Source organism: Pezoporus flaviventris, unplaced genomic scaffold, assembly GCF_033815535.1.
Source record: "Pezoporus flaviventris isolate CSIRO_AGI_PZ_B2104156 unplaced genomic scaffold, CSIRO_AGI_Pfla_v1 ptg000021l, whole genome shotgun sequence".
NCBI lineage: Eukaryota > Metazoa > Chordata > Aves > Psittaciformes > Psittacidae > Pezoporus > Pezoporus flaviventris.
The window spans coordinates 9,907,753-9,921,097 of record NW_026892569.1 but is presented as its reverse complement, the minus strand read 5'-3'; the positions used below and the strand labels follow the sequence as shown (position 1 = coordinate 9,921,097).

The 13,345-nt window shown below is 48.1% G+C and overlaps 1 protein-coding gene and 1 long non-coding RNA gene across 3 annotated transcripts in view; one reads left to right on the top strand and one right to left on the bottom strand.

The window, feature by feature from the left end:
• THUMPD3 (THUMP domain containing 3) overlaps positions 1–13,345 on the top strand; it is a 350,792-nt gene that overhangs the window by 29,791 nt on the left and 307,656 nt on the right. The window lies entirely within an intron of this gene.
• Positions 4,764–8,831, bottom strand: LOC133270586 (uncharacterized). 2 transcript variants are annotated; one of them, XR_009743840.1, is made up of 4 exons: positions 8,764–8,831; positions 6,775–6,968; positions 5,196–5,425; positions 4,764–5,061 (listed from the first exon to the last, which is right to left on the bottom strand). It is a non-coding gene; the product is annotated as an uncharacterized LOC133270586 (long non-coding RNA). The 2 variants fall into 2 exon arrangements; XR_009743839.1 differs by lacking the exon at positions 8,764–8,831 and having other exon boundaries at positions 4,911–5,061; positions 6,775–7,042.

Genomic DNA, 13,345 nt, shown 5'->3' with positions numbered 1-13,345 from the left:
ATTTTTCTTTCATGGATGTACTGAATCAATTTCTGAATCTATTTAAACTTTTCATCTCATTATAGCTTCACCATGCATTGCATGAAAGCAATTTTTGACACCACTTTTGTCCGTTTTAAATCTCGTATTTTCTAGCTTCATTTCCTATCTTCTGTTCTAGAATCAGAGGATAGCTGAACACTTTGTCTAAGGAACAATTAAACAAACCAGGTGTCCTCACTGTCTTTACCTTTTATATTTTATAGCCTTTTTCTAACATGGGGCAGGACCATGGTAATAAAGGTGTTACCACAGCATTGCTTTTGTTGTGAGAATAATGGTATCTGTTTCATTGTTTCTTCCTCTTCTAAACATTCCTAGCAGCTTTTTGATCACTACCAAATATGTCTGTTCTATAGCAGAATAGCAAGCATTGAACACAGCTCTATACTTTCAAGAGCTATCAAAGGATCAATTTTAACAGGATGAGCAGCTGAAACTGTGACAAGCACAGTGAAGACCTGTATAGTGGGAAGTGGGAAGAGTGGTCCTCAGTCCCAAGCTGACTGATAAATACCAGATCATGGCTTGCATTTGGATTTCATACATGCAAGATTCAGAAGAATTCTTCAGTGCTGGGGATCAAGCTGGGAATGCTCAGCGTGGCTGGTTGATGAAAACAACTGCCTGTCCCTCATCCCCACACCCCATCAGAAAGTATCTCCCTGGCAAACACTAATTGCTTGTCCTATACATAGGCACAGGTCTTTCATACTTCATCATTAATAACTTAAGGAAGAAATTCTTTCCTGTAAGGGTGGTGAGGCACTGGAATGGGTTGCCCAGGGAAGTTGTGAATGCTCCATCCCTGACAGTGTTCAAGGCCAGGCTGGACAAAGCCTTGGGTGAGATGGTTTAGTAGGAGGTGTCCCTGCCCATGGCAGGGGGGTTGGAACTGGATGATCTTAAGGTCCTTTCCAACCCTAACTATTCTATGATTCTATCTTGTATTTGGCCTATCCTTAAAGGAAAAACAGGCTCACAGATAACTTCTAAAGAGAAGAAAGTTAACTTTCCCTGAACACTCACTAATGGAGGATAGAGCTTTCAGAGCTGAGACCAGCAGCTGATTGTACCCTTTGCAGTGACCTCTGTTTTCATAATCTAATGGCTTTGCATCGATATATGAAGGTGTTTACATCTTGAGGCAACTGCTGAAAGTGGTTGAGGGCAACAGTAAATGCAGTCAAGCATTAGGCAGGGTCATTATAAGAAAGCAGGAAGGTTGTAATGAAATTCACTGCAATATGAAAGCTTCAAGAGGTTACTTCATGTTCCACTTTGTTCTGCAAAATATAATCCAATACAGATTAAAAATACAGGAAGAGGTAGAGTTATTCATGCACAGCTGCAGTTTTGTAATCCAGCTGTGTATTATAGGCTCCTCTAAGATTAGGGGATTTTCCATCTAGGACATCAGTTCAGTTCCTAGTTAAGACAGAAATTCAAATATTCACAGTATATGTGAATTCACAAAGGATGTATGTTCCTTTCCATCAATTGTTGGAAAATGGTGTTTTCCCCCTGCCCCCTTGAACTGGAAAAGCAGCATTGCTGGAAGTGCAGTGGCTCAGTCAGGTTATTCCCTTGGAGATCTTTCAGCATGTTTTGCAAAAGAAAACACGTTAAGCACAATCACTGGGCTAATTTTCCATCTCCATAATTATATTTGTCTAGTTCCCTTCCCTGACTATTCCTACTGGATACAGTGTTTTTCACTTACTGTCTGAAACTGTTCTGTAGCAGCAGTGTCAAAACAGCTGCTACATTTCATCCCAGGGCACTTGGATGATCCTTATGCTATAGTTAGATCTCCTGGTTCTGTTTTTCTCCCATTATCCCTGATTATGCGAAGTGCCTTCAGTAAACCCTGTTTCTACATGCAGGTGATAAACAAATTCCCTCCTCCATTGCCAGTTCCTTTCATAAGGAGCACTTAGTAAAGTCAGTTTGTATTTTACAGGCAGTAAATACCCAGTGGTTTTCCACTGAAGCAAATTCAACTTGTGCATGGGTTATCCAGTTCTCCCCTTCCACATGATCTACCAATCTGCTTAATACACCAAGAGCTGCCTGCATCCTACTTCCAAAGACTCAGCACAGTGTATCTCAACCCTGTTTAGTAACTTTGAGATCCAGCAGCAAAACCTGGAAAGGGCTGTGAAGTAATTACACAGAAGATGCCAAAAGCTTCCTTGACTCCCTGAGAAAGAAGGAACGTCAGGATGGAAAACTGATGCTTACATATCTGGTGCTGGGATGCCTTCTGCCAGCTCATGCCATATTAGTAAGAGGGTCAGCAGGGAGAAGTTAGAGAATGTACAGATAGAGCAAAGAAGGAAAGAAGAGCATGTCCCTGTTCCTGTCACTGCCATGTCCACCTCCCCTGCTGTGGCTGCAGGAACTTGATTATGTATTTTTCAGTGCATGTAAGAACCAAGATCCCATGTGCACCAGATGGAGAGAAATGAGAATTAAACCCTTGTAGAAATAAGAGTGATGAAGCTCCACAGCGCTGAAGTATTTTCCTTTGTGGGTACCACAGCCCTGTAATGATGGTGGTAGAGGCCCAGTGCAGAACCTAATCTTTGCCAGCATATTTACTACCCATATAGTGAAAGACTGGCACTGCTACCCACCTCCATCTGCTGGTCTCCTTTCTAATAGCCACAAGCTCTGAGAGTGATGAACTGCATAACTTTGGCCCAAAGCCACTTAAGGCACATTCCTTTGGGTTAAAAATAAAATAAAAAATTTGTATTTTTAAGATCTAGTTGAAGTCCATCAAGATAGGCACTTACAGTGCAAATACGTGGAGTGTTTCCCTGGACAAACTTCTCTTTGGGCAGTGTGGTTGTCAGTCCCCTGGCAGAGCCAACCTGCCTGGAGCATACTCTCCAGTTCTCATTGCCGTATGAGACATTCTCAGATAAGGGGAAGGCACATTTAATTAGTCCCAACTGACTGAAACCTATATATGTCTCAGCTGGAGTCACAACTTAGCAGGCAAGTGTCACATGCTAAGACATGAAAAAGTGAGACAAACGGACCACAGGACATCCTGACCAACAACAAACGGCAAGCCTCACTGACTAACAGCCTTCGCTTGTGGCCAGTGAATCCTTTACAGTGAGTTCTTCTGCCATCCTCTGCATCTGGCTCATGAAACTGTGCAGCACAAAGGTGACATATTTGAAAAATCACAGCAGTCAGCAGAAGTTTCCAACAACTGGAAAAAGGGAAATATAACCCCCAGTTTCAAGAAGGGAAAAATGGATGACGCAGGGAACTACAGAGCAGTCTCACCTCTGCGCCTGGCAAAATCTTGGAGCAGATTCTCCTGGAAGGCATGCTAAGGCACATGAAAAACAACAAGGTGCTTGGTGACAGCCAGCAGGGCTTCACTAAGGGGAAATCCTGCCTGACCAATTTGGTGGCCTTCTAGGATGGGGCTACAGAACTGATGGACAGGGGTAGAGCAGTTGATGTCATCTACCTGGACTTGTGCAAAGCGTTTGACACTGTCCCACACGACATCCTTGTCTCTAAACTGGAGAGACATCAATTTGATGGATGGACCACTTGGTGGATAAAGAACTGGCTGGGGCTGCATGCAAAGAGTTGTGGTCAATGGCTCAATGTCCAGCTGGAGACCAGTAACGAGTGGTGTCCCTCAGGGATTGGTGTTGGGTCCAGTCTTGTTCAACATCTTTGTCACTGACATGGACTCAGGATTGAGTGTGCCCTCAGCAAGTCTGTGATGACACCAAGCTATGTGGTTCGGCTGATAAACTAGAGGGAAGGAATGCCATCCAGAGGGACCTTGACACACTTGAAAGGTGGCCAATGCCAACCTCATGAAGTTCAACCAAGCCGAGTGCAAGGTCCTGCACCTGGGTTGGGGCAATCCCAAGCACAGCTACAGGTTGGTCAGAGAAGAGATTCAGAGCAGCCCTGCGGAGAAGGGGCTGGGGGTTGGTCAATGATAAACTGAACATGAGCCACTTCAGTGTGTGCTTGAGCCCAAAAGCCACACATCTGTTTCTTCTGAACAGCTGAACTCTTACAAATAAGTTCGTTTCCTCTTTTAGTGCAAAACTATCTTCTCACTATCATTTAATATTAACTACACAGGCACTTCTTTCAGGAAGAGAAAACTAAAAGAAGCTTTGCAGAGGTGTAACATGGTCCACAATGGACCTTATGTTGAGTATTTGCCTTTAAATCTTTCATAAAAAAAACCAGAGGAGACTGGGCACGTTCTTTATGTCATCTTTAAAGGCCATACTACACGCACCTTAGGAATAGTGCAGACTCATCACAGACGTACCTTGTGTTGCAGACCACAATGGATTCCTCCCTCTGCTTTGTCCTTCCACGGCAAAAGAAAGGGTGACCATGGTGAAATGGTGGCAGTTGACATCCAACTGGGAAAGCAAAAAAATACCCAAAAACCTTTACCAGCAAGCTGGGCGGGAGTCTAAAGCTTCCTTTTTTTTGTGAAGGCTATGACTGAGCAGAACAAAAAAGTATTTTTCACCATCTTTGGTACAGTCAGTGAGAGATGGAGCAAGAAAACAGAGTGCAACACCAGAGCATAAAGAGGCTGGGGTGGGGGCAGGGGAGAGGGAGAGGAAGAAAAAGGGAGAGACAAGGACAGTGGTGAGGCACAGGACATGCGGACAGAGAGAAAAAAAGAAAAGAGGACAAAGGGTTCAACAAATAAAGTGTCAGCTCTGTAAGGAGCGACCAAGAAGGAGAAAAACTAAAACCAGAAATGGGCCAGAGGACAGAGACGGAGGAAGAGAGAAAAGGGGTCACAGAGCAGGAGAGAAAGGGAAAAAGGGAGAGGTGGCTGGATGGGGAGGCATAGCAAGGAATGAGGGAATGCCTGCTCTCCAGGCATTCTCATTTCTTTATATCCCTCTCTTAAGTGGGTCTCAAAGATGAATGACTCCAAGCTGCTGGCCGATTTTCTCTCTTTCCTGTTTCTCTAGATCTCTGATCATTAATTCTGGGAGTCTAGGATGTAAAGAGAACAAAAATCAAAAGTTGCAAGTGCCTTTAGCTAAACAGCACACCATATACCGTCAGCTTCTGATGACAGCAGCGCTATGTGAGCCACCACCAATTCCAAAACAATTCACTTCCTTTACCTGGAGCTTTAACCCGGCAGAGCCACTCCAAACATCCTTTTTCATCAAGCTCTTCAGTTTGCCCTCCAGCAGGTCAGGCACATCATTTGCAACCAGTTCCACAGGGGTCTCCCAGACAATCTTCTGCTTCTTGGGTGTTTCTTCCCCTCCTCTGTTTTAGTAACTGTGCTGTCACCGGACCTTTTGGATGGTTCTTCCACTTTCACAGTTTCTCTGTTTCCTTTGGGATCCTGTAACAGAAAAAGTACATTCTCAGTCAAGGGAACAGATTTGCAGGTGTCGTGGCTTAAGCCCAGCCGGTAACTCAGAACCACGCAGCCTCTCGCTTGCCCCCTCCTTCTTCCTCCCCCTGCTCCCTGAGGGATGGGGAGGAGAATCAAAAGAATGTAACTGCCACGGGTTGAGATACGAACAGTCCAGTAACTAAGGTAAAATACAAAACCAGTACTGCTACCACCAATAATAATAATCATAGGGGAATAACAAGGGAAGACAATACAATTGCTCACCACCCGCTGACCAATATCCAGCCTGACCGGAACAGTGATCTGGGCCTTCTGGGTAACACCCCCCAGCTGATATACTGGGCATGACGTGCTGTGGTATGGAATACCTCTTTGGTCAGTTTGGGTCAGGTGTCCTGTCTCTGCTGCCTCCCAGCTTCCCCTCCTCCCTGGCAGAGCGTAAGACTCAGAAAGTCTTTGGTCAGAGTAAACATTACTTAGCAACAACTAAAAACACTGGTGTTATCAGCATTGTTCCCAGGCTGAAAGTCAAAAACACAGCACTGCACCAGCTACTAAGAAGGAGAAAAAAAGACTGCTACCGCTGAACTCGGGACAGTGGATTTTCCAGCTTTTTCCCAGTTCAGGGGACAAACAGGAAAGAAGAGTTTGCCTGAGGAAATTCTGTGAGAGAAAGAGCACTGCCTTCACAATATCTGGGACAGGGCTTTGCAATATTAAGACTTTGCAATACTGGGGCTGGGGCTAAGTTATTAAGGGAACAAAACAAAGGGTTTGAAATACCATGACTTAAACAGACATACTCTGTGCTTAAAGAAAACGTCACCTTCTGGTGACAGACACACTCTGTGATTCAAAAGAATGCTATCTTTGTACAACCTATAAAACTCAGCTGGTGCAAACTGCTGCTGTAGTTGAGCAGTAAGTTGGGGTACCACGTGTGTGCCAGAGAGATATGAAATTGAACCCTAAAAGGAGATAAATAGAGAAATTAGAGGAAGGGGCATACAAAATCGAGTAAGGGGAGGTGTAAACAGAGGCGGGACAGTTAGCATGTAGATTATATGCGCTGGAGAGGCTGTAAACCTTGGAGTACCCAACCAGTGGGGAAACAAGGGAGGGAACTTGTGGATGGGATAGGAAATACAAATCCAAGCTCTGCCTTTGCTGTGTGTGCCTACTTGCCAGGACACCTGTTTTTGCACAGACGTTCAATAAATAGCTGCTTCACTGCTGTGTCTGACTGAGGCCTGCCTGAACCTAGCGACCATTTCTCACCATACAACTTTTCAGACACCAAAATTCAAGACCCATTCCCTGAGCAGGATGCTCACCTGAGACTGCAACTTCTCGCCTTCCTCCTTTTTCTGGGACTCTGCTCTGGGAGGGGCAGTTTCTTGCCTGACCTGGAGACTGATGCTTCTCTTCTCCCTGCTCTTCACTAGCATCTTCCTCACTGTTTTTCTGGTCTTGTTTCTTCCCCTTTCTCTTCTTTACCCATCTCTGCCAGGCGTTCCTCTTCTTCTTCCTGGTCATCACAGGCAAGCAAAGGGGAAAACAAAACAGTTGTGTATATTTTTAAATATAGAAATCCCACACAAGTGTTTCCCTGCAAAAAAATGTATGTGCAAAACCCAGCACTCACAGTGACTGCAGCCATTAGTGAGGGCCTGTGCCTGAGCTACAACAGTAACTAAGAGTCATCTCAGTGCAGGATGTGACTCCGTGACGAAGCATGGAGCCTGCTGGACACCTGCACAGACAACACACGGCCAGGAGCCTGTCCACAGAGCACCAGGACAACCTGGGAATGAGAGACTTCCCCAGAAACAAGTCCTGAAACATTTTCAGTTCATCCTCAAATAACCTCCTGTGACACCACACTCATTTTCAGCCACACGAAGTGACCAGTCAGGTCATACATATTTTATCCTGTAGGGTGCTGTACGCATAGCCTGCACACTGGGCCATCCACAGCTGTCTCATCCATTAAAAGCACTAGGATTCAAAGGGCATTTGTAAAGCTTTAATGAGAGAAACTCCGTTTAGTTTTTAGATGGCAGAAAATTCTGTGAGCAAGCCTTAGACCAACTGCTCCCACATCTAAAGCCTTCAGCTCGATGGCCAGGGCAAATCAGCAGCAGAGCAAATAAAGATTCTGCCTGTTCTCAACAGACTGAGGCTTGAAATGACTTGACATAAACTAGAGAAGCACTAAAGCCACCCAGTCTCGTAACTTGATGCGTCTCCTGCTACAAGCACCTTGCAACACAGAACGAGAGCTGGATCAGCTCCCTCCCAACGCTGTCTCTGCATCTAGAATACTAAGCATTTATGAAGAAACCTGATGACTTTACTGGAGCAAGGCAGGTGTCCAAACCGGGGGAAACCAGGAGAGCAACAGCAGCAACTGAAATCCTCGCTGACAGTCTCGACAGAAAAGCAGCGATGAGCTGGGTGGGCTCCCCCAGGGCACAACACAGCAAGGTCTATTTGCAGAACGAAAGGAGGGCAATGAGCCCTGCCCCTGCTGCTGCTGCAGACCTCACTGCTTTCATGGCGAGAGAATTTCAGTCTCCAGATCTTTCAGCATCTTAAAGCTACGGTGAACAGTCTCATTTCCAAACTAACTGCAAGTTTAGATCAGAGGAAATAAACAGGGAATTCCTTGGCTAGTTTCTAACCGGGTACTTCCATCTTCGTCCCTTTTCCCATCAATGAAGATAACAGTGTGAATTAAAAGATCCTCCCTCCGGATGACTCCCCCGTTTCTTTACTGCCTCCAGTGGGTATGTATGGAATACGCCTTTGACTAGCTCACGTCCGGTGTCCTGTCTCTGCTCCCTCCCAGCTTCTTGTGCCACTCCTCACCGGCACAGCACGAGGGACCGAAAAGTCCTTGATCGGGGTAAGCGGGACCGAGCAACCACTGAAACATCGGTGCGCTACCAGCGTTATTCTCAGAGTAAAGGCGAAGCTCAGGGCTGCACCAGACCCTAGGAAGAGAATTAACTCTGCTGCAGCTGAAACCAGGGCACAGGCAGAGAGACAAGCACAGTGGCACGGCGCAGGATGCCGCGCCAGGAGACTCCGAGGCGCCTGAGATTCATCAGGGGAGATGAAGGCAGAATCAAGCGCCCTGGGGGCTCCTGACCCGGCCCGTCTCAGGCAGACCGCAACCCTGCCGCACCGGGCGCTGTGAGGCTTCCTGCGCCGGGCGGCCAGCGGGCAGGAGACACCCCTCTGCGCCCACCCAAGGGACGGGCGGGCGGGCCCGATCCCCTCCCCAGTAACCCCGGACCCCCGGTGGGCTCGGCTCTCACCTGCTGCCGCCGCTGCCGGGACCAGAACCCTGCCCGCAGCCATGCTGCTCCCGGGAGTTGCGCATGCGACACCGAAACGGCGCGCGGAGGGAGCGGAACGGGTGCGCGGACACCGCGATGCGGCCACGAGCACCCCGTGCCCCCGCCGACACTGGGGTGCCACTGCTCACCGGGAGCCAGCAGCAACGCCGCTGCACCGGCCACTACCGGAGACAGCAGCGGGGACAAAGTGAGCGCCACGGCCAATACGCGGAGCCCGGGCTGCAGTATCGAGCTCTGGACACAGGGCGGCAGCAGCGAGCGGTGCCTGGTGTCCCACCGCGCGCTCCTCCACCTGCTGCACCCAGTTTTGCGGGGGTATCCTCTCCACCATCCCCCGCTGCCTCAACCCTTGCAGACCCAGAATCAAGGGGTTTGGAGTATTTTGGGGCCACCACAGCGGCTCCGGCTCCACAAGCACAGCCCGTCATAGAAAGGGCTTTTGGGGGGAATCAGCCCCAAACCAGCCCTCTTTTCAGCGGTCCCGCCCCAATCCTCTACTCACCTGCTCCTCTGCCGAATCATCGCTCCCCCGACCGGTGACACGGGGGTACCCCAAACGACACCATCCGTCCCCAGATTCCCCACACTCCCGTTTTTATTCCCCCCCCCCCGAAGCAAAAAGAAACAAACAAACAAAACGGGAAAAAGCCCTCAGCGAAGACTGCTCCAAGGAGCACTCCCCGGAGGATGGGAACTGGGCGGGGAGCGGGAGTTTCGGAGCCCGTCGTCTCCGCGGTATCGAAAAAGTGAGAGTGTGCTGCCACCATGTGTCCAAACGTGGTACTGCAGGTGGCAAAGATAGGGAGGGGTGGGAGTGGCTGCGGGCGCCGCTCGCTGCTGCCGGCGTGTGTCCAAGTCTCGGTACTGAAGAGAAAGCGGTCCGCTGCATGGCCCCGGGCAGCGCGCGTACCCCCTCCTCCTGTCCAGACATGTCCTCGCCGTCACGGCGGCCGTGTTTCAAGATGCCGCTGGCGAGCGTGGTGCCGGTAGAGGTTTCGCTCTCGTCCCGTTCCCTCCTCTCGGGGCTCGCAGCCTCCCGGGACCCGGCCGGGTCCCCTCACCCGGCATCGCCGCCCAGCTCCTCCGGGAGCTGCCGCCGCCGCTGCTGCCCGAGCCCGGCATCTACCTCGTGCACGGCACCACCACCCTGGAGCCTTCAGGATACGGACACTGGGGGGACAGAGAGAGACACCTAAGGACCATAGAGAGATGTTGGGGGGTGCTGCGACATATGGAGAGCTCATTGAAACTCCATAGAGACAAACTGGGGGTGGGGGTATGGGCATAGAGACACATAGGGACCCATTAAGAGACACTGGGGGGTGCTGGGACCCATAGAGACCCCATAGGCTTACAATGTGTAATGTGTGGGGTTTGTTCATCAAGAAGTTTGGGGGGAGGGAGGCTCTCTGTGGCTGTCGTTATGTGAAACAATACTCCTTTTTGACTCTATCTGTTGTACTCTGTAAGTAATGGGGGGGAGGTCAGTTGTATCGTTGCACAGGATTGCGAGAGAAAAAGGCTGGGTGGCTCGAAGTGGTGTCTTGTTGCAACGCTGGAGGGGAGGACGCTGGCAGTGGACGCTTCTCGAAGCCTCTGGGAGCTTCTCGAAACTTCCCAAAACTTCTCGGTAATGAGACCCCTGCAACAAAGAGAACCAATGGAGAAGAGCCGTGTCAACATCCGAGTGAGGAGGGGCGACAGGATTGGCTGGGGCCTTGAACCGAAAAAGATAAAGGACCACCTCCCAGGGACCGCGTGTGCGCATCTTGGGCGGAGGGGGGGGACTCCTCCGCGCACCCAGAGCTGTTTTATCAGCTCTCGCTTCCTCAGTTTAATAAAACTTATACTTTAAACCGAAATTGGCTACAATATTGATAACAAATTGGTGCCGTGACTCGGATGGAGAAATTCTGACGGGACTCACATTCTGGGGGGGGGGGCGCGCCGGGCGCGCCCCACTCTCAGGAGTGGCCCCCTGTTTGTGGTTCATTCTGCCAGCTTCTCCACCGACGAACCCAAAATTCGATAGCAGATAAAAGATGAAGCCGGCAACACCTTAATTTTGTGCACGAAGCCCGAACGAAGAGGACAGAAACGAGGACGTGAGTATACTGCGAAACTGAGATCCGTTCGGTTGGGGTTGGGATCCCGGTGTGTGCATGAGTGAGACGTCCAAGTGCGGACGAAGCGAGTGTGGACCTCTTAGTAGTGCGGTTCCCATCTCCCGCGAGGGACTGGGCCACGAGGAGAGGGCGTACGAAAGACTGAGTGAAACAAGGCACACCGGAAGATGGGACAGACAAAGAGTAAGGGTTCTGATCCCATGGGAGGCTCTGAGGAGAGATTAAAGTTATCTCAGATACCTCCAGATAGTCCTTTAGGTTTAATGATTAAGTATTGGAATGATTATCCCTCAAGAAAAGGGAAAGACAGGGCAAAAATGATACAGTATTGTATGGAAGTATGGGGGGGTAAACCGATTAGGACTGATCACCTGTATTGGCCAGTATATGGGTCTTCTGAAAATTCGGTATGTCAGGCCCTGAATATCTATGTCAATTCGAAAAAGCCTTTTGATTTGGAAGAAAGTGAATATGCCCAATTGTGGATAGGATCAGAGACTAGAGCCAATCTATACCCCTTAAAAGAAAAAGGGGGACAAAGACTAGGCCAGAGGAGGAGGTTCCCATGTCGCCCCCACCATATATACCTCCTCCTCCTCTACCTCAGCCTTTGCCCCCCACCCGAGACTCCCTCTAACGTTCCAAGTGTTCCATGTGAGGACCCGGAGGCACCCCCCGATACTTTTGAGACCGAGGGACCGGTCACACGAAGTAAAAGCAAGAAACAAACTGAAGCCCCACTATACCCTTTAAGGGAAATATCAATGGGAGGGGCACACCCAGAAATGGGATATTTTTCAGTACCCTTGAATTCAGCAGATGCTAGGGAATTTAAGAAAGAAATGGGGACTTTGCTGGAAGATCCCTTGGGGGTTGCAGAGAGAGTGGATCAATTCCTAGGGCCTAATGTATATACCTGGGAGCAGTTGCAGGCGATATTGGGGATTCTGTTTACAGCCAAGGAGAGGGATATGATCAGGAAAGCCGGTATGAGAATATGGGACCAGCAACACCAACAGGGTCCCACAGCTGATATAAAACGGCCTCTACAGAGACCTAATTGGAATAACCAAAATGAAATACATATGCAATATCTGAGGACTATAATAATCCAAGGTATAAGAGACTTGGTCCCCAGAGGCCAGAATATCAATAAGGCTTTTAGCGAACATCACAAAAAGGATGAAACCCCCACAGAATGGCTGGAGCGTTTGCGAAAGAGTTTCCAGCTATATTCAGGAGTAGACCCCGACACGCCGATTGGGCAAGCATTACTTAAGGCCCAATTTGTAGCTAGTTCATGGATCCACATTAGGAAAAAATTGGAAAAGTTTGATGATTGGCAGTTTGATTAGAAAAGATCTTAAGAACATTGAAGCAACTGGGTGAGCAGTGACACTTGCAAAGGATATTGCTAATGGTTTACTGTGAACAAAATTTATGGCTGTAAATGGACTGTAAAGTTCCTTACCTCTGTTTTCATTGGCACACAGCTGCCAGCATTTCAGTTTTGGTGTATTCAGTAGCTGCTTGTATGTTCTTCTGTCCAAGCAGACTCTTGCAGGATTAAACTATACACACAGATGCAAATGCTCACAGCAGTGTTGTATCTTATGCTGATCGCTACCCTTCTGCATGATCTTGTTATTCAAAGGTTTCTGTTGATCTCCTGTAGCATTAGGAAGACTTTTTCCTCTCAGTCCAAAGATAACTCTAAACTGAAGAGGAATTTTAAAGAAAAGGGGCTGTTGTCTTCTACTGATCAGAAAGTCTTAGTTCCTGTCTGATCACATGTTTGAAATTTGATTATGCATGGTTTTGGAGTAAGCAGCCTTTCAGATAAATTTAGCAGAAAGCAGTAGATCAGATTTTCCTACTGGGATCACCTGAAGATAATCCTCACAGGCTCTCTGATCCATGTTGTACCATTGAAGAAGCTTGGGACAGTTTGATGTGTCTTATTCTAGTGACAGTAATGCTTAATTCAGTTTAAATTTGCAAGGTGGCTGTTGCAGCAGACAATGATGATCCCTTCTGATCTGAAATGTAATGAAAACTGCAGTAAATTTTTTAAATGTCCTTGTGGAAAAGGGAGAGGAAAGCAAACAACATGGGTAGGTGAATGTTCATGGGAATAGCTTGTCATCTTTTAATCCACTCAGTTGTTTGAGAGCTACATGTTTGGTATATTATAAGGGCATGCTCTAATCCACAAGAAGATATGTATCGTTGGTTTAGTTTGTAGGAGGAAAAGAAACACAGCAGAAAAATAATGTAACAGAAAGAGGCAAGTTTGTCAGGCAAAGGAAAAAAGCAAGAAAAACGGGAGGAATAGAAGCAGAAGTTAGATAATAAGGGCAAGAGGTATGAGAGCCCACAACAGTCTGTTGGAGTCTTTCGACTTAGACCAGGCT